The sequence below is a fragment of the Sceloporus undulatus genome, chromosome 2 (assembly GCF_019175285.1).
Source record: "Sceloporus undulatus isolate JIND9_A2432 ecotype Alabama chromosome 2, SceUnd_v1.1, whole genome shotgun sequence".
Taxonomy (NCBI): Eukaryota; Metazoa; Chordata; class Lepidosauria; order Squamata; family Phrynosomatidae; genus Sceloporus; species Sceloporus undulatus.
This window is the reverse complement of record NC_056523.1, coordinates 43983288-44010300: the sequence shown is the minus strand read 5'-3', so window position 1 is coordinate 44010300 and position 27013 is coordinate 43983288. Positions and strand designations below refer to the sequence as shown.

The 27013-nt window shown below is 42.2% G+C and overlaps 1 protein-coding gene across 1 annotated transcript in view; it reads left to right on the top strand.

Annotated features, from left to right (window-relative positions):
* Nucleotides 1–27013, top strand: part of SUMF1 (sulfatase modifying factor 1) — an 891645-nt gene that overhangs the window by 236157 nt on the left and 628475 nt on the right. The window lies entirely within an intron of this gene.

Here is a 27013-nt window from a genome sequence, read left to right as displayed (position 1 = left end):
CAGGCCACCGTTGGTGCTTCCATGTGTGGGCTGAGAGCATGCAGAAAAGAAAAAGCACTGTAGTGCCAGCTAGCGCTTTCAGGCACTGTCTCTGCCCTGATGCAATGCTGCCTTGCTGCTTGAAGCTGGGCCATTATCCTGCATTAGAAAGGTACAAACTGAGCCACAAGAGGAACAACTAGGTTTATGAGCTCATTACCCAAAGGAGAACTAGTTGCTTGCACGAATGGGAATGAATTTGTGGCTTTTAGTTTGGAGACTGTGAGAGGAAGGATAGGGCAACCAGGTCTTCCAAAAAACCAAGCCATGGCTATAGCCAGGAGGAACCAAATGGGAGAAGTGTAGATTTATGTAAGTGTAGTGTGTATACAGTATAAGACAGGGGAAGGGATCATATTGTCTTTTAGATGTTGTTGGGCTGCAGCACCCAGCACCCATATTTGCTTGCTTGCGAAGGCTGCTGGGAATTGCGATCCAATAACATTTGTTTGTTTGTTTGTTTGCAAGATTTATATCCCACCTTTCTCCCAAAATGGGATTCAAGGTGGCTTGCAATAATTTTAAAAGATAAAACTAAAACATTAATTACAAAAAGTTTTTAAAATAATTAAATAATGCTAATATTAAAATGTAAGTTAAAATGGCATAGTTAAAACCATTTTATGCAATATAATTTATATTAACGTTACAGCAATAAAACAAATGAAGTCAACGACCAAACATTTAAACTTTAACAGTTTATTGTCAGTTCTTTGTTGTTAGTCCAGTTTCCAAGATCCATTGCTTCTTCTTAATTCCTTTATTTTACAACGCAAGAAATGCCATTCAGAGACATCTGGAGGGCTGCATGGTTCCCAACCTTGATGTAGGAAAAGGGAATTCGGCATTTGGTTAGTTGTTGAGACCTTAACAAACTTTTAAAAGATGCTGTCGTATGATTTCTGCCAAGTTTAAGTCCAGACCAGGAAGTGATGCTGCTGAGATTGTGTGATATATGTAGAATTCAAAGAATATGAATGTAACCTTTTCTTGTAAGAGTGGTGAACAGAGTTTAACTTAATTTTAGAGAAGAGTCTCTCCCAGTTCTGTTGACTGCTCTTTCACATATCTCTGTACTTACTAGTTTTGGAGCATAGAATCATAGGACATTGTCGCACGTGTTTTTCTCCTGAGCTGGGTATGGCGTAAACTGCCTAAAAACAAATGTTTTCGCATGCCTCCATGCCCAGCTTGGAGGCATTGCGTATTCAATCCAGACCTCTCCTGGACTTCACAAAGAATGGGAAAGTCCCGTTCTTTGCGAAGTCCGGATTTGGTATGAAATGATCCAAGCTGGCTACGGAGGCGTGGAAAACCATCCGTTTTTAAGCGGTTTATGCCCATGCCCAGCCTGTGCCCACCTTGGGAGAAAAATGTGTGCGATAATCTCCATAGAGTTGGAAGAGGGATATTCAATCCAACCCCCTGCAATGCAGGAAGACACAATCAAGGCACCCCAACAGATGGCCATCCAGCTTCTGTTTAAAAACCTCCAAAGGAGATTACACCACACACCAAGGGACATTTCTAGGGCATGGGTGAGAATCCAGTTGTGCGCCTTATGTTACCACCCTGACAATCATAGCTAATTGTGAGGAAAAGTGGAAATTGTGGTCCAGCAACTTTGGGAGGGCTTTATAGCTTTATGATTGTAGGGTTTTGAACTGTAATTCTGTCTCTTGGGAAGGAAAATGTCTTTATGCCTGCTAGAAAAAGGGGGAAACTGTGGCACTCAGCAGATCAGCCTAGTCAAACAGGCTAAGGAGGTGGGTTGGGAGGGGCTTCCTCTATTCTCCTTCAAAGTGGATGCAGAAGAAGATTTTAGCTCTACTCCTGACCTCAGTGGATGCCTGCAAGCTCCATCTGAGAATGCTTCTCTCCTTTGCACTTCCCACACAAGGGAAGGGGAACGAGGAAGAGGGGCCATGATGATGCCAAGGGGCTCCAATCAACACCTCTGCCAGGCAGCCAGGGCCATTTCACACTGCTTGAACTGCCATGGTTTTATCCTATGCAACTCTGGTATCTGTAGTCTGGGGGACCTGAGAACATGCCGGCTGATAATTCTAAATATCTCCCCCCTAAACTGCCATTCTCATCTATGAGATGTTGCCATGGCAGCTAAAGTGGGATCACAGTGCTATAACTGTAGTGTGACAGGGTCCCCATTGATGTCAATCCTCTGAGGTCATCTGGCCCAATCATTTTCCCATACGTTTGCCTGCTCCTGGGATAAATGTTTGTTTGTCCTTTATTTTTGTGAATTTCTTTAAAATTCAAAAATTGCTCTGAGAAAGAGCAGGACAGCTTCCTGGCAGCCCCAAGGCTCAGTCTATCAAACAAAACAAACAGCTTCATTTATATACCGCTTCATACTGAACTAATGGTGTCTAAGGGGTTTACAAGTGTAAGCTAATTGCCCCCAACACTCTGGGTACTCATTTTGGTGACCTCAGAAGGATGCAGGCCTGAATTGAGCTTGAGCCCTGGCTAGTATAGAACTCGCAACCTTGTGCTTTTGAGTGAGTGGCTGCAATACAGGCATTTAACCCCTGCGCCACCAGTCTACCCAGCAGCCTTACTTCTAAACAGGAAGAAAAAGTTTCACCTGCTAGGATCCAGGGAAGAAGGATATATAGTGAATGTTGTCTCTGAGTTGCTTTCTAAATTTGTGTACTTCTATAGTTTAACATGGCATAGTGGTTTGAATGTTGGACTACAGCTCTGAAGACCAGGATTCAATTCTCAGCTTGGCCATGGAACCCATTGGATGACCTTGGGCAAGTTAAACTCTCTCAGCCTCAGGAGAAGGCTATGGCAAACCTCCTCTGAGCAATTATTGCCAAGAAAACCTCATGATAGGGTCGCCATAAGTCAGAAACAACTTGAAGGCACACAACAACAACAACAACAACAACAACAACAACAACATAGTATAAACTCTATATAAATTCTATAGCAGTGGTTCCCAAAGCAGTGCCTTCTCTCCTCTGGGGGTGATGGAAAGATCCAGAGGGATGGTGAGGAAAAAGAGGGTTGCTGGGCATCTTCAGTCAAAGTATCTGTACACAAGAAAAACAAGGGGAATCGGCAGCCTTTAGGACTTTGGTAGGGATGAGGAGTTAGAGCAAGGGTTGGCAACCTACGTCCCGTGGGCTGGATCCGGCCCGGTGAGGCCTTGGGACCGGCCCCAGCCCAGTCCTGCCACCGATTGCTGCCTCTGCCGCAGCTTCCACGCCGCTCCGGGTGCCATTTTGAGTACAGCCCCCCAGTTGTCTGAGGGACAGCAACCCGGTCCCTGGCTCAAAAAGGTTGCCTACCCCTGAGTTAGAGTATCTGGTAGCGGGTGAGAAGTGGCAGGTAAAAGAAGCTTTCACATTTGGGACCCTGCTTGAGCTTTGTGAGTTTTGCTGGAACTTGGCTGGCAGGTTGGGGCTGTGCTGCTGCTCCTGCTTTCTTTTGTGGGACAGGCCAAGAGATGAAGTAGCAGAAGAAACTATGATGTTTGATGGGGAGAGGACTTGAATGTGTGAGGAAGGCATGTCTCTGGGAAAGGAGGAGGGATCAATATGCAGATCTGATTATTTGAAAGAATCACAGAATCCTAAAGTTGGAAGAGACCTCATGGACCATCAAATCCAATCCCCTGCCATGCAGGAAGACATAATCAAACTACAGTTCTTGTAGTTTGAATCCATTGCTTCAGGTCCTAGTCTCAGGAGCAGCAGAGAACAAGCTGGCTCCATCTTCAAGAATTTTTAGCCTTTCTCACATTGAGAGTCCTTCCTCACCAGAGAGAAAAGTAGGAAGCCAGCTGCACCCCTCTCCAGCTCAGCAAAGAAGGATTGAGAGTTCTTCATAGTCAGTGAGAAGTTTCTCCCTTTGCACCTGAACACTTAGGGAGCAGCAGCTGGTTGAACAACAACCAAGAAAACTCTCACCCATGCCAGCTTTGTGACAAAACATAGTGCAGGCCAGAGGCTTCTTTCCTACACCAGGCTTTGGTCAACCAGATGCTCGGTCACTGCTCCCTTTGAACACAGTCATCCTGGGAGCAGCAACCAAGCTGGCCAGCCTTCCTTTTGCTGTATGGCTGGTATGGGCAAGAGGGAAGGGCAGGCTGAGGCAAATGCTGCTGCTGTATTTGTAGATGGGGGGCTCAGGCAGCAAAGGAGGCAGTGATGAGCTGGGTGCAGCTGAGGAAGATGCCACTGGCTTCTGTTCAAACAGTAGGCCTAATTTCAAGAAATAAGTGTTGGGGGGCACTAGGGTTGTCATCCCAGAGGAAAGGGGGCAGTAGCCTGAAAAGGACTGGGGATCATCTTCAAGTCGTTTCCGACTTATGGTTACTCAAAGGCAAACTTATCACAGGATAAGTTTGTTTCCGGGGGGGGGGGGGGTTGCTATTATTGCCTTCCTCTGAGGCTGAGAGGGTGTTACCTACCTAGGGTTACCCAATGGATTTACATGGCGGTGATGGGATTCCAACCATGGTCTCCAAAGTCACAGTGCAACATTCAAACCACTACACCACAGTGTTATAGAGTATAGAGTTATAGTCTATAAGAAGTGCCAAAGGAGTTCTGGCTCTTTGGATTAGGCGAGTCTGCTACTCTTCCACATAGCCACTAGATGGTATCATTCTCCCAGATTTATTCAAAAGTTCATCTTTCTCTTCAGAAAAATGTACAGCTCATAGGCATGACAAGATATGCTTTTTCCTGCCTGCATTTTTAAAAACATTTTGCCAAAATCAGTGGTCCACAAAGAGAGTCATGTATCTAGCAATGCTCCACTCAAACCTGAATTGCATGTGATGGTTGTTTAAAAGCATTTCTTGCTATAACATACTGAATATTAGACAAACTGAGAATATTACTGGGAGGGAGACTACAAGTTTTTAGGGAGGAGTGAAGTATACAAGCCAGTATTGGTTTGACTGTTGGTCTTTGACTCTGGAGGCCAGGATCTGAATCCCTGCTCATCCATGGAAGCCCATTGGGCAAGTCACACTCTCTCAGCATCAGAGGAAGACAAAGGAGAACCATCTCTGAACAAATCTTGCTTTAAAAAGCCCTTGATAGGGTTGTCTTAGAGTCAACATAAGTCAGAAACAACTTGAAGGGAGACAACAACAAGATTTAGTGAAGTGATTTGATTGTTGGTCTGGATCTCCCACTCAGCTATGTAAACTCACTGGGTGGCTTTAGACAAGTCACACTCTCATAGCCTCAGGGGAAGATAATGGCAAACCCCCTTTAAAAAAGCCAGGAAAACTCTGTAGTAGGTTCTCCTTAGGGTTGCTATAAATCAGAAACAACATGAAGGCACACAACAACAGTAACAACAGCTTTTTTAAAAAAAGAACATGGCTTAGTATCCTGACTAATAAGCAGACCTTCAAGCAAAGGATTTGAGATGAAACAGGGAACCTCTGTGAGAAAAGAATAGGAGTTCTGTGCCAAATCTGCTGCAGGAATGGAGATATAAAAGAAGGGCTCAGAGACTTTATGCATATTTCCAGCCTCATAAAGTGTAAACTACAAACTCTGGAGATCAGGGTTCAATTCTCCACTTGGCCATGAAACCCACTGAGTGACCTTGGGCGAGTCACATGCTCTCAGCCTCATGAGAAGACAATGGCAAACTTAATTTGAACAAATCTAGCCAAGATCTAGCCTAGGAAAACCTGATACAGGATCTGTAGTTCAGAGATGGACTAGAAATTCCCTGCTAGAAAGCTCTGGTGCTGTAATTCAGCAGGAGTGGACTAGACTTCTCTAGCAGAGGATTTCAAGTATCTCATCAAACTGCAAATCTCATGATTCTGTCAAATGGAATTATGGCAATTCGGGTGCTGTCAAACTGAAATATTTGGAGAGCATGGGAGATGTAGCCAAGTAAATGGGCATTCCAACAATAACAGATAGAAGAAGATATAGACTGGTGAGACAGTGCTAGCATCATGGGAAAGGGGAAAGCCATAGGGTATTGGTTGCCCCCAAACTGTCCCATAGATCAAATAGTCTGGATTGCCTTGGCAGCAGGCTCCCTAAACTGAAAATTGTGATGATTGATGCCAGCTCGGTTAATGAGAAAACATCCACTGATCCTCAATGAGCATACTGATCTGTCTTGCATTATGGAGACCTGGCTGATGAATCTGGAAGCATCAATATCTCCCAGCTTTGTGTACCTAGGTACTCAGTGCTGACGTTGTAGTAGTCTATTGGGATTCTGCGTTCCTTGCCACATGCTCTATTGCATCTGATTGTATATATTTAAAGGTGAGTGGCCAGGAGAGAATAGGGCTTCTGTTGGTGTACCATCTACTCTACTACTCTACAGTCTCCCTTCCTGAGCTGCCTGGGTTGATATCAGTGTTGGTGTTGGAATCCCCAAAACTGGTTGTCCTGGAGGATTTCCAACATCCATTCAGAGGCCACTCTGTCCAGAGCAGCTCAAGGCTTCTTGTCTTCCCTGTTGACTGTGAGTCTGTCCCAACTCCCAAATAATATCTGGAACCACTAATGCTTCTGGACAAACTCATAGTTTTCTCTGCTGCACTGGATGTTGGTGATCTGAGTATGGAGAAACTTTCTATAGTTCCATTGTCACAGACAGATCACTATCAGTTTGGATTCACTGGGTCTTGAAGCCCCTGCAGGGGTGGGAACCAATTAAGATGGTCCTCCTTAGGAAGCTTGTGGATTTGGATGGATTCCTGAAAGCTCTTGGGGAGTTTCGTTTTGCCAGGACAAATGATCTTGTTGAAGCCCTGGTTGACCTCTGGAATGGAAAAAGGGCCAGGGCAGTAGACACAATTGCCCCTGAGCATCCTTTTTCATGAACTGGAGCCAAGTGGGGCCATGGTTTTCTCAGGTAGCAAAACAGGTGGCACGGGTACTACAGTAACAATGGCAGAAGACTCAGATTGAGTCTGACTGAACATGAGCTACAGCTCAGTCACCTATTGATTTATGGCAATCCCATGAATTTCATAAGGTTTTCTTAGGCGAGAAATACCCAGAGATGGTTTTGACATTTCATTCCTCTGAAATATAGCGTACAGCACCTGGTATTCCTTAGTGATGCCTCTTACAAGTGCTAACCAGGCCTGACCTTGCTTAGCTTCCAAGATCAGAAAAGATCTGGTGCCTTCAGGGCATTTAGGTTTGTTGTTGTGGTGTGCCTTCAAGTTGTTCCCAATTTATAGCCACCCTGAGGCACCATTTTCACAGGGTTTTCCTGGCAAGATTTGTTCAGGGTATGCCTTTGTCTTCATCTGAAGATGAGATGGTGTGACTTGCTCAGTCACCCAGTGGGTTTCCATAGCCAAGCAGGAATTCAGACCTTTGATTCCAGCATCATAGCCCAATGCTCAAACCACTACACTATGCTGCCTTAGTACTGTCAAATTCCAGTTTTTTCTGTTCCTCTGTATAGGCCACATAATGTCATGGAATGTGATTCTAAGGAACAAAGGAAATGTACCACATGTTGTATTTGTTCCAGCTCTGACTGTCTGCACATAATATCTATCTCCAGTTTTCAATCTGGCAACCTTGCTTGGGTTTTAGCTAGGAGGAGGAGGAACAAAATGAGGGCCAAATAAGAATTCTGCCTCTTCAATAAAATTTCTTTGTAGTCCCTAAATGTCTAACATTGCAGTAAAACTTCAATTGAGCATTTAGAAATATAATTTAGACATCCAAGCAAAGGAACAGGCACAGTTCCCAAGGTAATGTGGACACAGTAAATATAAGGTGTTCTAGGTGTAAGCAAGAGAGCCAGCATGGTGCAGTGGTTTAAGTGTTGGCCTATGACTCTGGAGACCAGGATTTAAATCCCAGCTCAACTTCCACTGATCAAATCTTGCCAAGAAAACCCTATGAAAGGTTCACCTTAGGATCACTATAAGTCAAAAAATTACTTGAAGGCACATAACAATAGCAATCCTGGAGACTAGGGTTCGATTCCCAGCTTAGCCATGAAACCCTCTGTGGAAAGCAATGGCAAATTCCTCTGAACAAATCTTGCCAAGCAAACTTCATGATAAGTTTGCCTTAGGACAGTCATAAGTTGGAAATAATTTGAAGGCACACAACAATAACAAAACAACAACAAGGTGTAAGCAATTATCAGTGTCCCATTATCTGCAATGCCCCCCCCCCCCCCCCGTGGAAAAAATTCTTGCAGATGCCCATGCATGCTCGGCTTCCCCTTCATTGCCAGCTTTTGCATAATGGTTCTGCAACTTTTGGTCATCCCAAAAACACAACAATCCTCCAGCAGAAGGAGCTGTGATCTCATGGAAGCATTCTCTGGGCTCAGCATTTTGCAAGCAAATCAGGCCACCTCCAGCAGGAAACGTGGTTTCCTCGTGATCTGGGGCCTCCTGGGTTGCTTGTCCAGTCTGTGCTGCTGTTGCTTTGACATACAGCCAGCATGTGCAGGCAAAGCAAATCTTATCTCTCTCAGCTCACATAATAAATCAAAAGCCAGTGCCTCTTGCAGTCAAAAAGAGGGTAAGGAATAGGGAATGAATCAAACAAGGACACTTTGTTGACATCTCAGTTCAAGCTTCCTTAACAAGGTTTTTATTATTATTATTTTCAAAGGAAAAGAGATGGTAAAGACTCCAAATGCACATATATGTACTCACAAACAAGGAAAGGGGACACACACAAATATACATACAAACCACCATTTACCCAGCACTTCAAGGGAATATAATTTCTCTTCAAAAGGGATTTCACAAATGATGGTAAAACATCTTTCTAATCTCCTCAAACATTGGTATGATTTGATCACTGTAATGTTGTTTTTAATGCAAAGAAGCCAGCTTTCAGAATTGGTGGAAAACCATGGAGCATAGCTGATTCATCATTGTAGTTCAGACTCAGGTTGTTTTTGCATGTATGTGTGTGACCTATAAATAAGTGCAGTCTGTATGTTGAGCACCCTGTGAATCTGGTTTCATAGGCAGTTTTGACACTAGATTTGATTAGACAGATTCATGGCAGGTATTCATCATGCTTATATGTTACTTATCAGAGAATTTGCCTCTTAATTTAAATTAAAGCTCAGATTCCCAGAATCTTTCAAATAGGCTGACTAGTGATCCAGCTGCCTTGATGTTCTAGGAATTGTAATCCCCCCATTTTTTTTTAAAGTTTCCAACCATTGATATCAGTGGCCAGGAGAGAGAAGTGATGATGTTCATGTCTTGCTTGTCAACTTATAGGATATTGGTTGACTGCTTAGGGCAGGGGTAGGCAACCTTTTTGAGCTGGGGGCCGGGTTGCTGTCCCTCAGACAACTGGGGGGTCGAAGCCAAAAAATAAATAATTAATTCCCCCCCCCAAATTAAATAAATAAATAAACCTGGATAAATGTAGGACAAAATTTTACAATGGAGGACATTTTTTTAAAAGTGGAGGACACGTAAAAAAAATTTCTGCTTTTTAAAAAATGTTAATATAAATGCATGTTTCGGAGGCTTCTATAGACAACTGCCCCCCTTGCCCACTGCTTGTTCCCCTTGCCTGCCGCTTGCCCCCCCTTGCCCGCCTCCTCCTGATAGGCTAAAGGCTCCGGCGGCAATCAGCGGCAGGACCGGGCGGGGGCCGGTCCCAAGGCCTTGCCGGGCCGCATCCGGCCAGCGGGCCGCAGGTTGTCTACCCCTGGCTTAGGGAACTGAAAGCTAAGCTAGGCAGCCCTTTGGTCTGATCCATAGGACTCTTCTTACATTGTTGTCCCATATTATTACTATGCAGAGTATGCTTTTCAAAATAAGTAAGTGTGGGAGCACATCCTCTCACCGCACTACTTGGGAGTGCTGTGACCTTTATAGTAAGAGAAGCCTCCTTTGCAAACCACTGCCAGTGGAAATGGGCAGATGAGACCGAGATGTGAATTAAATCCATTTTCAAATCACTTGAGAATACTCCCTTAGGCATACTTATTTCCCTGCCATTCAGAGTCTGCACACTTTTACATGACATGCCACAGTCTAAACATTTCACTTCATTATACAGATTTAGCATCCCCAAACTGTCATTTGCAGATTATCAAAACAGCAGAGCTCAGTCCCATTCATATCAATGAGACTTACCTACAGACTGCAGGATTATGCAGAGATAGGTAGAAGTGATTTTGCTGTTAGGTATAGTTTCAAACCAGGACACTGAATTTCTAACAATAGGTATTCTTGGGCGCTGGAATTAAAGGTTGCTTATAAATTTGTTAGACATGAGGCATAATATGAGGTGTTGTGTGAGTTTTGAGCTATTGATATGAAACAATGGTGTTCCCTGGAGCCAAGAAAGCACATTGAAGGAGTCACGTATCCTATATCTGTACTCACTTGTCCTAGGCAAAACCTCCCTCTCAAATTTCTGCTTGTTGGAATGTTTCCATGTCTATGAACAGCACTGGCAAATCTAGAAGCAAAGAAAAAACATGCAGTGGATACTGTCCAGATAAGCATAGAGGAAGCTGCAACGTTCATTGTTGCTTCAGCAAAGACTTTGACAAGTTACTTTGGAAGTGTGTAGTTCTTCACTTTTTATAACTGAAAAGTTTGCTTAGGTGAAACTTCTCACAGTACAGGTGCAGAAGTTTTTTTTCTTATCAAGAGCAGCATTCCTTTTGAGGCAACATGTCAAACCAGCAATTGTGTGTTTGTGTGTGTCAAAACCAGCAGTATGTCGGGAGGGGGGGTCAACACCAGACAGGAATGGGACCCTAAACAGGAGGCATAGCAAATCACCTCAGGCAGTGCAACTTGTGTATTGTACATCAGCCCTGGTTAGTACTTGAATGGGGGACCACCAATAAATACCAGGTGCTGTAGGCTATATTTCAGAGGAAGGAACTGGTAAAACCACTTCTGAGGATTCCTTGCCTAAGAAAACCTTATTAAATCCATGGGGTCACCATAAATTTACAAAGTACTGGAAGGCGCGCGCGCACACACACACACACACAGAGAGAGCACTAAGTGAAAATCATGGGCTATTTAAATGAAAATACTCCTTTTGGATTTTCCATGTCCAGAACCAAATTATTAGGGAACAGCTGCCCTAAACAAAACTAAGAAAAGCAATTTCATGGGTCTTGTGGCACTCTAAAGCCTAATAATATTTGGCATAATATTTTGAGGCTTGCAGCTCAGTTGATGAAGCTTAGGCCTAAAAAACTGATGGAGGATAGAACTTGGTAGTTTGGAAAGTGCCACAAAAGCATTTATGCCAGATAAAACTTGTTAGCTTTTAAGCAGGAAATGCCATGCTAAAAAGATGGTTTTTATTTTCTAAAAAAGCCTAAGAAGGCCTTTTTAGAAAACAAAAGCCATCTTTTTAGCATTATGAGACATAACTCCTTTTTCTTTCAGGTTTACAAATTTAAACAATGGTTTATTGCAGCAGACTAAAGTGCAACGGCCATCCCCAGAAGACTGAAGTTAATAAAGACAGACATGGAAAATTCACTAGCCAAGAGCTCCTGATGGTGAAAAGTTATCGTTTAAGTTGTAAACCAGCTTCAGATAAGTCACTAAAGGACAGGTTAGAAATATTTTAACAATGACAACTACAGTCTTTTAATATATTACAATTGTTATTGCTGTTGTTGTTTTAGGGTGATGGCAGGTGGTTGTGTAGATATTGCCAAAGTAACTAATAGAGAAGAGTCTGTCAAAATGTAGTGGTTGTCAGTACTTGCTCCATTTCATTGAATGTGAAAAGCTTGAGCATATGTTATCTGTGATTGTTCACAGACCAGAGCTTGGAAAAGTTACTTTTTCAGATTGCAACTGGCTACAGGCTTTCTGGGAGCAATAATCCCCAAAAGTATTTTTTCCATGCTCTGTACAGGACTGGTTGCAATTTTAAAAATCACCAAACTTTATCAGGGAGAAGATTACGAAATTAGTCAGATCTGTATATATTTTATTATCCAACTCTTGCCATTTCCTTTGTCTGATTCTGGCTGACGCATCTTTTCTCTGATGAAACCCATGTAGGAAGTCAGTTTGTGTATGTTATCTGACCAGGTTCTCTCCACCAACCTATAGACAATTACAATGTTTAACATCTTTGTTACCGAAAGAAGATGTGGTAAGCCAGCTTGAGTGCATGATGTCATTAATGCCTGGCCTGTTTTATTGGCTCCAGGAACTGAAGCCTAGAGATCTGATCTATTTACAATGGTGGGAAGTTTGCTTCTAAAAAAAATAAATTAAATTTTAAAAAGGCAGGAGTAGTTGTGAAAAGAGCTCTACCTTTTGAGTGTGAAAGAAATGGGTTTAGAAGAATGGCTAGCCCTGCCGTTCAATTAGGGGAGTCAAGAAAGGACAACAAACTGTTATTTATTATTCAGTTTCTATTGCCAGAGAAGGATGTGGTTGGGATTTTCTGCCTTAGGAGCCAGAATAACTTGACTGGCTTTGGCAAGGTACCTTGAACTGGGTAGATGGTGGGGGTGTCATTTGCTGCCCTGCTTCAGGAAACAAAACATTTTCAACCTACTCTGGTTTCTTAACATGGATGATCTGCCCTAGAAATTATGTTCTCTGTGCCATCTTAGACTTTTTTAGTTGCTTTTGTAAGATTCCTGAGCCCTGTCTAGTCATTCCACAGAGCCAAAGTGCACAGAAAAATAAGACAGGTTGAGTAATCCATTGTTTTGCTAATTTATGTGGACATACTTTATGTAATATATTTTCCTGTAATATTCTTTAAGTTTGTCCTCTGGTATTATTAATTGAAATATTAAGAAACAGATTAAGAAATAATTCTTGCAGACAGATTAAAACAGTGAAAGGAGGCTTGCAATGCAGGGAAATAGGGAAGAGCATAGAGACACCTTGAAATTAGGAAGGGTGTGTGTGAGGGATCAGACACATTTTGATTGTCATATCCCTGTGAAAACCAAGACCAAGATTTTGGAAAGGGGACAGAGGATAAAGTCCTGCTAAGGTGGAAATCCATTCCATTTCACCTCTCCCCTCCTACAAGACTCAACCTTTTCCTATGTTACCTCCAATACGGCCATGTAGTGGCTGGAAGTAACCGAGAAGTGTCTAGCTGTAGCTCGGAAGTAACCGAGATGTGCACACACAGAGAGAGAGACATCCTCCAGGGCCTTCCAGGGGTTCTTTAAAGGTTCCCATAAGATGACATTGTCATTATGCATCTGGCTATAAGGACACAGCCAAGCACTTTTCAGCTTCTAGTAGCCACTACATGATGGTGTTGGCAAGGCATGAGGCGAAGGTGAATCTTGGGGTAAGAAGGGTAGTTACACAAGAGTGGTAATGAATCATGCTTTTGCAATTACCATAGCAGACATATACTGGCATTACACTGGTATATGTCACTAACAGGTTTCCAGCCTAAATGTTAAAATGTATATGGGTGTTTTTTAATCTCTTCTTTGATGTTGGAACAAAATATATCAAAATGCTGCAGAAAAAGAAGGGGAAGTAGCCTGAAATATGTCACTGGCAAAACATCTTTTAGATTTTGCTTTTTAAATAAGCAGGATACACAACAACAAATTATTCTAAATTATTAAACTGGCTTTTATTCAGAGTTTGGAATACTTTTTGAACAAAAACTCCAGGAATCCTCAAGCAGCAAGGCTAATTGATTGTGCAAATTGTAGTCTAAGAGGTAACTTGTCCTTGTTCTGTTTCAGTCTTATGGAAAGCAATTACATGCAGTAACCCCACTGGCTGGCAAGCAACCTCCAGGACTATGATCACTGGTTTCCCCTAACCCAGCTATGAAAAAAGTGGTTTACAACTGGGGGAAAAACAGAGTTCACATCAGTCACTCTCCAACTGCAAGCTGGATGTGACATAGGCTGAAATTAGGAACATTGTACATAAAACCCTATGTTATCTGCTATGTTATGGAACTTTACATACACCTAGCTGTGTAACAGAGGCACTGAATTTACTGAATTGTGAAGATATATAATGGGGCACTGGCAGGTAAACCCAATGTGCATTGGGATTGATGTACATCAGGACCAATGCAATGCACATCAGGACTGATGAGATGCACATTAGGACCAATATACATTGGTCTTGTTGGGCATGGGTCCTGCTGTGCCTTAGGCAGTGGGTACTTTGATGGCTCTGTCCTTCACTGGATATGGATCTTATGCAATTGTGTAATTCTAATTCTCACATACGTAAATCCACTTATGAAAACCTATCTCCAACAAGATTCTGCCCAAGGTCTTCTGACCTTGACTTGGCCCTTCTCCATACAATTACCCCCCACACATAGATTTCCCTCCTGCAGGGCTTGGAAAATTTATTTTGTACTATGGGCATCCAGAATCCTCCATAGATAGATAATTGATATTTCTAGGAGTTGTAATTCAAAAAGCAATGTTTCCAAGCAATACCCTGCTGTGTGGTTGAAGAAAAATGGAGGTGGGGAAAGAACTGTACAGTCCTGTTTATTTATGAGAGTAGTCTCTTTGCTTCACCATCCTTTCCAGAGAATTCACTGCTTCTTATGAAATCCATTTCCTCTGTGGCTCAAGGTCAAGCAACAGGTTCTCAGCAACTTTATGCAAGTACTTATTTTGTCAAGAACTCAGGTTTCTTTGGAAGAACATTTCTGCAGCTCCTGCATTCACGAAACTGAACCTCTGAGGACCCATGAATATTTTCTCCTTGACTAAGCCGCCTGGGAATTGAGTAAAATTATGTTCACACACACCATTCCTGAGTATTGCTGGGAGATCTATTATGGGATCTCCCACTGGAGTGTGTGTGTGTTTCCTCCTGTGTGTGCATTTTAGCTCAAAGCAGCTGTCAGGGACCATACATCAGATCAACATAGTACAGAGCATGGAAAAGTTATTTGGATGACCACTCCCAGAATCCTCTAGTCACTATGGTCAACGTTCCATACTCTTGCAGCTGGAGAGTGACTGATGTGCTTAGTTCTATTTTCCAGTTGTAAATCACTTTTACCTAGAGCTATTATTTGCCTAGTGAGCAGATGTTTATATAATGTCTGTATATTTTTCCTTAGGGGATGAGGGTAGAATTTAAATACTGTAAGAAAAAAGGGCAAAATGAAAGCACTTAAAAAAAATTTCTTGATCCAAGTTTGCTTCTTTCTGATAAATTTTGTAAAGTTACTCTTACTCCACAATTTTGTGGAGTCACTCTTATTTAAAGTATAATTATGATATCCTAACCTGGATCTTGAAAGCCAACATGGTGTAGTGGTTTGAATGTTGGACTGGGAGACCAGGGTTTGAATCCCCACTCAGCCACCAAAACCTACTGGATGAGTATGGGCAAGTCACACTCTCTCAACCTCAGAGAAAAGCAAGAGCAAATCCTCTCTCAACAAATTCTGCCAAGAAAAGCCAGTGACATGCTCACCTTAGGGTCACCGATAAGTCAGAAATGATTTGAAGGCATACAACAATAAAAACAAAATAGACATTTCAGCCTGATGCAGCCTTTCTCAACTTGAGGTTGGGGTGAACTTCATACGAACCCATGCCCAAGTGATTTAGTCCAAGAGAAAATGTCTGTGGGTCCTGTGAATGTGAGTTCACAGATGACTTGGTTTCAGAAATACACAATCAAAACACCCCCAACAGATGGGCATTCTACCTCTGTTAAAAAACTTCCAAAGAAAGAGACTTCGCCATACTCCGAGGGAGTGTGTTCCACTGTCAAACAGCTCTTACTGTCGGGAGGTTCCTCCTAATGTTGAGATGGAATCTCTTTTCCTGTAGCTTCCATCCACTGTTTTGTCTCCTATTATCTGGAGGAGCAGAAAACAAGCTTGCTCCAGCCTCAATATGACATCTCTTCAAATATTTAAATAGGGCTATCATATCATCTCTCAACTGTCTTTTCTCCAGGCTACACATACCCAGCTCCCTGAGTTGTTCCTCATAGGGCATGATTTCCAGACCTTTCACCATTTTAGTTGCCCTCCTTTGGGTACACTCCAGTTTCTCCATGTCCTTTTTGAATTGTGGTGTCCAAAACTGGACACAATATTCCAGGTGAGGCCTGACCAAAACAGAATAGAGTAGCACTATTACTTCCCTTGATCTAGATACTATACTTCTATTGATGCAGCCTAGAATCACATTGGCCTTTTTAGCTGCCACTCTTGAGCAGCACTTTCTGTCTGCAAGTTCCTCCTAATGTAGGTGGAATCCATGAAGATGCCAGCCACAGCTGCTGGCAAAAACATGAGGAATAAACTCTTCTAAAACATGGCCTTATAGCCTGAAAACCCCACAAAAAGCTATGGATGCTGGCTGTGAAATCCTTCAACTTTAGATGGAATCTCTTTTCCTGTAGCTTGCACCCATTGCTTTGTGTCCTATTCTCCAGTGCAGCAGAAAACAAGCTTGCCACTTCACATATGCCACTTCACATATTTAAACAAGGCTATCATATCACCTCTTAACCATCTCTTTTTCAGGCTAAACACACCCAGCTCCCTAAGGCGCATTACAGACCGCCCAAAACGGGCAGTCTTGCACCGCTGCCGGTTGCTCTGCGAGGGAGCTGCAGCAGCCAAACTGCGCGGCTCCCTTGCGGAGCAAAAAGAAGCCCCAAAATGGCGCTTCTTTCCACGGCGCGGATATGACACCACGAGGCACCAGTGGCACACTCACAGCGTCATATGTGCCATGTGACGTGTGGAAGCAGCACATCTGCTACGTAAAGATGGTGGCCCCCGTGTGGAATGGGCGCCACCATTTTGTACGGACTCGGTCCGTATTAGGGTTAGGAGTGTCCGAAAGGGGTGCTCCTTTCTAACCCTAATATGGACCTAGTCCGTACTATAGGCCCGTTTGTAATGGGCCATAGTCTCTCCTCAATAGGGCATGGTTACCAGAAAGAGCATGATGCTCCACAAAAGGTGCCACGTCACAAAAAAAATGGCCTTCAGACCCACCACAGCTCTTCTGCACATTAACCTGGCTCTGTTGTAAACAGGAAGTTAAAAAGGAGTACAAGTGGAAGGAAAGATTCACTTCTGAAGAGCAGCAGGTATTGCTGTTATCTTGATCCATTCCATGAGCAAATATACTCTTTGTGAAAGTATGGAAATCATGTTTCTTCTCACTGAGAACAAGAGTCTTACAGTGGATCACTTGGCAGAATAAAACAAGGCAAACCTTGGTCCAAATCTAGCCATGATGCTTGCCTTGGCCCAGTTACCTTTCTTCAGCCTGAAATCTCCCTTGCAAGTCTGTTATATGAATGAAGGAGCAGAAAAACCTGATCCTGAGTTCCCTGTTGAAGGAGGGTTGGAGGCATATCCATTTAAGGAATGCTCCATTAGATCTACATATACTTTTATTTTGACTTGTTAGGGTGTTAAAAAAAAAAGCTGCCCTGGGACTGCACAAGTCACGGCAAAACAAAAGCTGAATAAAATTACTATGATTCCTGCCATCTTTACAGTTGGTCACATTGGCTGAGGCTAATGGTGACTGGAGTTGAATGACATCTGGATAGCCACAGGTTTGTTGTAGTTGTTGTGTGCCTTCAAGTCATTATCAACTTATGGTGAGCCTAAGATAAACCTATCATGGGGTTTTCTTGGCAAGTTTTTAAGAGAGGGTTTGCCATTGCCATCCCCTGAGGCTGAAAGAATGTGACTTGGCCAAGGCCACCTACTGGATTTCAATGGACGAGCCAGGATTCGAACCCTGGTTTCCAGAGTCATAGTCCATTGCATAGTCCACAGGTACCCTTCTTTATTAAACACATAGCAAACAATACTGTAGAGACAGCCAACTTTCAGGGCATTGGGGTGGTGGTGAATAAATATCCAATTTCTCCCATCAAATACCTGTTCATTCATTGATTTTACCAGAAGAATAGAGCCAAAAATAGTCTCCAACCAGATATACAGTTCGCTTGTCCATTTAAGTTCCTTTCTGTTGTGTTCCACAGAGAAGATCACAGCTACTTTGTTATTGTTCTGATTACTTGTTCCTTATCTTGCAGAGATCACAAATCTCCCCACCTCCTTCCATGTTTCTGTGATGAAAACTTGTCTCTCTTATGACTCACACTAAGGAAAATGCCCACACCTCTTTCTGGACTCTTCTGTTTGTTGTACCACACCAGGCAACATACAGTTTTAGATGTCAAGAATTTTTTGCTGCTTCTGCAGGATAACTCAACAAATGCATCAGTTAATCTCAAACAAGTCCCACCTACCCATAATCCATAAAGAGACTGGAATTCATCACTATTGTTATTGCTATGAATTCATTGATATCCTGCCATTTCCACCAAACACTTAAAAAGTCATATATAAAAAATGTACACAAAGTTATGATTAAAATGCAGTTAAATTATCCATAGAAATTAAAAATTAAATCATTATTTATCACTATAGTGTTGTTGTTGTTGCTGCTGCTGTTGTTGTTGTGTGCCTCCAAGTCATTTTTGATGTATGATGACCCTAAAGTGAACCTATCATAGGGCTTTCTTGGCATGCTTCTACAGAGGGGATTTGTCATTGCCACCCTAACTTCCCTATGTAGGGAGTTCAAGCATGGGAGCAACCACAAAAAAGGCCTTTTTCCATGTTCCCACCAACCATTTCTGTGAAAGCAGTGGGACAGAAATATGTGCCTCCCCCAACAGAACTTAAACCTCTGGTGGGCTCATATGGGAAGATAAGGTCCTTCAAATAGCATAGGCCTGAACTGTATACAAAGAGTTGTAAAGAGTACAGTACTAACCCAAAAAGTGCCTCACCTTATATAAATATTGCATTATTGTTATTATTGAATCGTCTGACTGTTTGCACTTGCATACATATCTAACTTTTATAACAAGAGAAATACTGGGCCCATTCACACTTCACAATTATAGTGTGATTCCACTTTAATTGCCATGGTTCCATCCTTGGGAATCCCATGATTTGCAGTTTAGGGAAAGGTACTTTTTACAACCCAAGAGCTCCAGTGCCTCACCAGATTCCAAATCCCAGCATTCCATAGGTTGCAGCCATGACAATTAAAGTGGAATTGTAATGCTATAATTGCATAGTGTGAAAAGACCAGTTAAAAGTAGCAATGGCAAGTACATTTCTATACCACTTACTGATGTACTAAGTAGTTTACAAAGTGTAAGCTAATTGCCCCAAACTCATTTTAGCGACCTCCGGAAGGATGCCAGCCTGAGTTGACCCAGAGCTCCTGGCTGGTATTGAACTGAACTGTGGTTTGTGAGTGAGTGGCAGTAGTATAGGCATTTAACCACTGTGACACCTGGGCTCCATATAGCAACACAATGGCCTGAGAACTGAATTGACTCTTGAGGACCCAAGTGGGAAGGGCCACTCTTTGACTGAAATGTGGCCTTCAGTATGATTACCTGTGCCCCATTCATACACTCATTCACACATTAAGACTGCATCCACACTGCTGAAATAATCCAGTTTGGCACCACTTTAACTGCCATGGCTCAATGCTATGGAATTCTGGGAATTGTAGTTTTGTTAGACATTTACCCTTCTTATCAGAGAGCTCTGGTGCCACAACAAACTACAATTCCCAGAATTCTATTGCATTGAGCCATGATGTCAGATTAGATTATTTCTGCAGTGTGGATGCAGCCATAGTTTCTCTCTCATCCATCCCTTCCCTAAAGTATGTTTTCTCATCTTACAGATTTTTTAGAACTCTGATCATAGTGGCAAAGTGGCAATTTGGCAAACAGTTCTGGCACTGAAGGTAGAATAGCTAGTGTTACATCAGTGGGCCAGTGAATTTATTCAGGTAAGCTGTACAGTTTTTCACAGTGCTATCCAATGTGTTGGACCTCTTTAGAGGCTAGGATTCAGTACCCCCCCCCCCTTGGATAGTTCCTGTAAATTTGGACTAAGACCCAGAGCAGATTCACTGCCAACTGACATTGCAGCTGCCAGCTACAACTGACTGAGGGATTGGCCATCTTTTTAAATGTAATACAGTACTCTAAAATGTTCACTGGGGGTGCATCTACACTGTAGAAACAGTGCAGCTTGACATCATTTTTAAGTGTAGGTTCATCCTATGGAATCCTGGGATCTGTCATTCTACAAGATCTTTAGCCTTCCCTGCCAAAGAATGCTGGTTCCTCACAAAACTACAAATCCCAGGATTCAGTTGGATGGTGTCAGACTGCATTATTTCTACCTTGCAGATGCTCCCAAAGTGATTCCAAAAGTACCATTCTTCCCCACCACACCCACACCCACAGCCACTGTTTCAACTAAAGATTTTCCTCTGCTCACATGTATGGCAAGGAAAAGATGAATTGTGGATGTGTGAAAACTGGGGTGCTTCAGAAAAGGAATGAGTATTTGTGGGGGTGGGAGCAAATTGGGAGGGAGAGAAGGAATAAATGTATTGAGGAGTGAGAGTGGGTGAAGAGGGTAAATGGAGAAAAATCCCCTTTGCCTCTTTGCACCACTTCCTCTGTGGGGGATTTCCTTGTAGGCCCACACTTGTAAATAAAACCAATGTGGTTCCCTGGGTTTTCTTCCTCTGCCCCAAATACCACATGAACTCACTCAACCAGTGACTTTGGCAGACTGGCTCACCGCTGGAACACATTGCAGTTCTGTGGTTTTGCCACCAATGTCTTCTTTCCCAGCACTCATCCCTGCTTAACCCTATTGACTTCAATGGAAATAACAATTATTGACAGGACCCTACAGCTTTTGAGCTGCACTGAGAAATTTCCCCGTCAGTCCCTTGAAGTGGGTTTAGCCAACCGCTTCACTTGCGCATCCAGGCTCTCAAGAAGTCCCTGACAAACCTTGTGGCTTTCAAACACAGCTCATCTTGCAATCTGATGACAAACCTGAAAGGCTCCAGATGGGGAGAATCAAGGGGGACTAGAGGCATGTCTCAAAGTGCAAAATGGATGATGACCTCTTTTTATTATAGAAAGCACCCAACACTTTTTGACCTATGTATATTTTTATGGCCTTCTTTAGGGGCTATGTGAAAAACAAAATTGAAAAGGATACAATTGCAGGATACAATGATTAAAATTATTTTCTTATGTGCTATTATGTATATTTTATAATTTAATTTTATGTTCTCTTTTTATTTTTTTATGATGTTCATATATGAAGAAGGCCACAAAAACAGTGGATCCAGGAGCATCCGTGGATATAAAAATCCGTGGATGCTCAAGTCCCATCATATACCATGGCATAATATAATGGGGGCCATTGTATAAAATGGAAAAATCGAGGTTTAGTTTTTGCTTTTGTTTTTTAAACATTTTCAAGCTGTGGATTCAGAATCCATGGGTATGGAGGGCTGACTCTGTGTGTGTGTGTGTGTGTGTGTGCACATCTTTGTGTGTGAGAGAGAACTGAGCATTGAGGATAGCATGTCTAGCAGAAGCCTTAATCATAGGGTCACTAGAGATCAACGTCATTTGAGGGCAGTTAATAAAATAATCAAGTGTGTATAGGCCAAAATGTGTTGGGCCATTGAGCACTTTGAGATATATCTCCAGTTTTTCCTGTAAATTCTATTGGTTTTTGTTCTTTTGAGAATCAAGGTGGGCCAGTTCGGCCCAGTGTGCCATATGGGAAGGTGCCTTATGCCAGGTCAGGTTTTTTATCTATTAATCCCTGAGTTGCTAAGGTAGGGAACGTGTGATGCTCTAGATCTTGCTGGAGTGTAACTGTTATTAGCCCTAGCCAGGCTAGCTAGGGATGAGGACATCTGCAGTCCGCAAGATCTGGAGGGCTGGTTGGCATCAATGCTGGTTTCTTTCCAACATCAAGCCAAAATAAACCTTTGAGGGATGTTTTACTTCCAAATGTGCATGCATATGGTTTTAGACTGCTGTAGCTTTTAAACATATTTTAACTGTTGTCTTATTTGATATGCCCTTTTTAAAATCTTGTTTAAATTATTCATGCTTTTAACTTGGCAATATTTTAAATTGTTTCTATTGTCTGCCACACTGAGATCCCAGGACAAAAGGTGGGCTATACATATACTGTATTAATAAATAAACTGGTAGCCAGTGAAGCTGTTTCAACAGGGGAGTTTAACTTTGGTGGTGCTGGTGGAAAAAGGCTCTGGGTGCAGCAGCCATAACGAATTTGGAGAAAGAGGATGCATGGAGCCAGTTGGCTTTGTCTGCCTTCTCTACAATGCTGTTCCAAACTAGGGAATGGGCAACAACTAGTGTGGTGCACCAACAGGATTCCAGACTTGATCATTTATTTGAAAATGCATGTGTATGTTGAAATTTCACACACACAAACTCTTTAAACAGCAGGTCTGCACATGGGTCCCCAGACTTAAAACTGGAGAGTTCTCCTTTACCTTTGATGGTTGGGCAGAAGAGGGAATTTCAGCAAGATTTGTTGTCATGCAACCAGAGAAAGAGCAGCATGTGAGGAAATTCCCCTTTCTATACTGCCATTAAAATTATATGGAACCCACTGCCATTTTCACTCTGGTAACTCTATTCTGCATACTGTTCAAGGAAGCCAGCATTGTTATGGGACTTATTACAGGATCCCTAAAGTGCTGTACTATCATAATCATTATTATATGTTAACTGCCCATCAAACTGTTTTAAATTAATATTTTTAATACAATTGTTTATTCAAGTGGTTTCTAAAACCCTTCTGGTCTTCACTGGCCAAAACTCTATCCTTAGTCCCAGCTAGAGTAGATCATTCCATCAATGGAATTGACCAACATATTGACTCACCATTAACAACTAATTCAATGGTTCTACTTTAGTCTGGATTAACCAGCAATTGTTCTTACTGTGTTTTCTATTTTTTAATTCAAATTGTGAGCTCCCTCGGTTCCCGTATCAAGAGAAAAGTGGGACTGGAGTGCATCACACTGTTTCTTCCCTTGGGAGCCTAGAATAGTGAGATCTTCAGAGTCTGAATTGCTTCTCCCCCTTCCCCTTAACCCTATGAAGCCATCAGGTCTGGTGCTTTGCTCAAGAGAATTTATTCTCATAATTCTGATTTCTTAAGGTGGAATGACCTGACCCCAAACCAGCTCCTTACTGCTGTGCTTGTGAAGTTAGGCTCTTTACAGATAGGCCTGAAAAGCCAGCATGGGGGTAGAGTCGGGGTGTAGCATCCTCACAATGCATGCCCAACTTTGCCCCCCAGGGTGCCCTTACGATGTATGTCTCTCTACATGACATGTGGCATCATGGCATACCTCCAGTGTTGCGTCTGGATGATGCAGCTCCGAAGGTGCACCATATAGCTGTGCTGCTACGGCTATGGCCATGTTTTGCAGCTCTTTTTTGCGCCCTGAAAAGGCTGGATTGAGGTCATGGCAAGAGGTTCCTGCAGCCCTGATCTAGCTAGGAAAGGGACTGCTGGAGGCCGCCTCTTAAGGGTGGTCTGTTGAGCCCCTTATTTGATATATTTAATAACACACTAATTAGTTTTACAGCACTTCACTTGATGGAAAGCTTCATTTGTCTAGTGTGGCCTGATCAAACTCCACAGGTTTGTTCGGTCAGTCTTGGTGCTTGGAGCAACCACACTTAATTAACTACAACACAGGAGATTAGGAGGATCAAAAAAATCAGAGCAATTTGTAGTATGTATGTGTACGTGAATACAGGATAGGAATCCCCAACCTGACCTCTCTTTCACCCCCTGACTAGCAGGGACAGCCCACAACAGAAAGGAAACCAGCGGCTCTCTTAACAGGCAAAGTTTAATTTGCATGACATCAAAGCAAACCTTCATTTGAGAGCATGTGCTAACTGGAACCAGAGTAGGGAGAGTAATTGCCATATGTCAAAGAATCTGAGCTCTCTTTCATTGCTCATGGTTTGCTTGCTCTTTCTAATTGCTCACAAATAGTTCATATTTGCATGAATGAAATAATAGTTCTTCCATTTGCATGAAAGCTTAAGAAATATTTTACAACAACTTTCCAGTTAAAGTGAAGGAGGCAAAGAGGCATTTTAGGCACCATAGGACTGGACCAAGACACTCTTCTACCTGAGGAGGAGGAGGAACAAATGGTGTGTCTCCCAATCGACGCAAATTAAAGTACATAGTATACAGCCAGTTGAGTTATTTAGACATATGGAGTACAAAAGAAATCCCAAATAATTAATATATTGTTGTTGCATTTTTACTACTACCCTGAATGACCTTGGGCAAGTCATACTCTTTGCAAAAGCAAGCCCCTGCTGAACAAATCCTACCAAGAAAACCCCATGATAATATTGTCATAAATCACAGTTGATTTGAGGACATATAACAGTAACTACAATTTTTTTTAAAAAAACTTTATTCAATATACAGAACATACAAAACATTTTTTAAAATTGCATTGACATCCATAAAATACCATTTATAATAACATCAAACAACTTACCATGGTAACATCACCAACATCAAGTATGCTTAAGTTAAATAATTTCTTTGTCTTCTCCAGTATTATGAAACATCTTCCTTCATCTCTCTATGTATATATTTCTTTCCAAAACATATCATAACCATACCATACCTTTTCATTCCCTCATGACATCTCCTTCTCACTCATTGTGCTTCCTTTCCAGTTTCCATTACCTCTTACTACTCCCTCTTCTCTGCCTTCTCCTTCTATCTCTACCTTCTTCCTCCTCCTCCTCCTCTTCCTCCTTCTTCTTCTTCCCCTTCTCCCTTTTCCTACTGTTTCTATCCTTTACTTCTTCTCACCATCTTCATTCTTCAAACTTTATTTCCTCTTACCCTTTAATTACTCCAACCCTTTTCACATATTGTCACACACATCTTCCACTCAAAATAGATTCAAAACTACCATTTTGACTATAAAAAATGGAAATGGCATTTCTTGCATTATCTGCCCCAGGTGCTTTGGATACTACGCACCATGGCTGGGTGTGGTAGTTGTTAACTGCCTTTCTCAAAGAAATGAGAGTGTTAAGACAAACACATTTTATGTAGCATAAGCTTTCATGACACCAGCCCACTTCATCAGATGCATAGAGCACTTTTTAAAGCTTATCACTGTCTTAAAAATTGTAACAGTGCATTCCTCCTAACTCAGTACATATCATTAGATCTGTTTCGTCAGTACCTCTAATTTCTTATCATAATCCTAATCCCTTGATAGGGAGGATAAGGATACTATAACAGCCCTTGCTGGCATAATGCCCTGAAACATGGTGTTCCTGTGCTGGGGTGACCCACATTTAGATCAAATGGCACAAAGTCTGTTCTGGTTTATGCATGAAGCAAAACTCTGATGAACAAACAGTGTAGGTCTGCAGGTAATGGTTTCACACAGAAGTGGATTGCAACAAAACCAGCAGAATGAATCAGCTGAGACTGTACCAGTCAAGATTCCTGCATAGTGATATGCACATGCAGTTCTCGAAGGACTATGCATACTCAAAGAGTGCACAGACGATGGCCCCACTGTGTAAATATGCAAGGCTCATTTTCTTAATCCTATTGTAATTGAACGAAAGGACAGTCAAATACCAATGTGGCTTAAACCATATGAACCTATGCCATGAAAAATTTATCTGCAATCTACACTAGTGTGGTGTAATTGTTTGAGCATTGGAGTATGACACTGGAGATCAGGGTTCCATTCCCCACTTGACTATGAACACCCACTGGGTGCCCTTGGGCAAGTCACACATTCTCAGCCCCAGAAAACCCTACAATAGGTTCCCCTGAGGGGCACCATAGGTCAGAAACAACAACAAAGTTGGACTAATAAAGATTTCAGCCAAAACCTGTCAGAACACTATCATACCCCTGGTTACAAGACTGCAAATACTTTTAAAAGGAGTTACACAAGGAGGTTCCCAACACTTCTGCAATGCTTTTGCCTTGGCTGTGCAAGGGCAACTGGGGGCTCTCAGATACAGTTCTCTCCCTTTCCCTGTCACTGTTTGGCCCTGGGGGTATGCTCAATGTCTGCCTCTCCTTTTACTGATGGGCATGGGTGACCAGATGGTACCCAGGCACATCCCAGCAGCTTCTGGCTTCCCTTGTGCACCAGAAACAGCACCAAGCACTAGCTTGAATATACTGATAGAGATTTATGCCCTGGCAACCCACTAGGATTGTCACCCAATGCCAGCGCAGGAAGAATTATATCTAGTTATTTATTTCCCCATATTTTCTACAATTGAACACAAGTCAAATTATAACACAGTTCAGCCTAATTTCAGAAGGTTCTCAACATGACTAATTTACTCTTCATCCCACAAGATACGGACATGTTCTTCTTCCACATTCAGACATATCTGTTGTATAAACAAAGTCATTAGTAACACTAATGTTAATATCACCCTAACAGATAATAATTAGGGCACTGTGTATGCTTCACAGTGTATGTCTCAAGCACAAAGCTATGTCACATAATGTGAATGGAGGAAGAACATAGTTTCTTCAGAGTCTCTATTAAAAAACAAAGAACAGCTTTGTAGAATTTCTGGTTTTATGGGTAAGCTTGAAAGTGTGTGGGCCTGATGAACTGCAGAGGACATTTTAAAATGTCCATTAGGCCCCAAACCTCACTAGTACACATTGGGCCAGTCACTATCTTCCAGCCTGAACTTCCCTACTGAGTAACATGTTTAGACTGAAGTTAAGATATGGAAGAGGATGATGTTACCTGCATTTATACTATGTGAGTTAGCCATCTACATTGACTTGGTGTATTGCGCATCACACTCTCTATATGCTCATGTCTCTGTGGTCTGACAATCCTGTGTTGATAGGTATAGCTAGGTAAGTCATGCTTTTGCATTTTTGTTTCTGTTGTAATCCTCAAAGAAAGGTTTCTTCTTGTAAAGAAATATCCATTTTCCTCGACCTTTTGCAATCTACTTTTGGACATCCATAACTCCACAGTCTAAGAATCTGGCTGTGGAACTGTGATGCTTGTATCTTGATATGCAGAT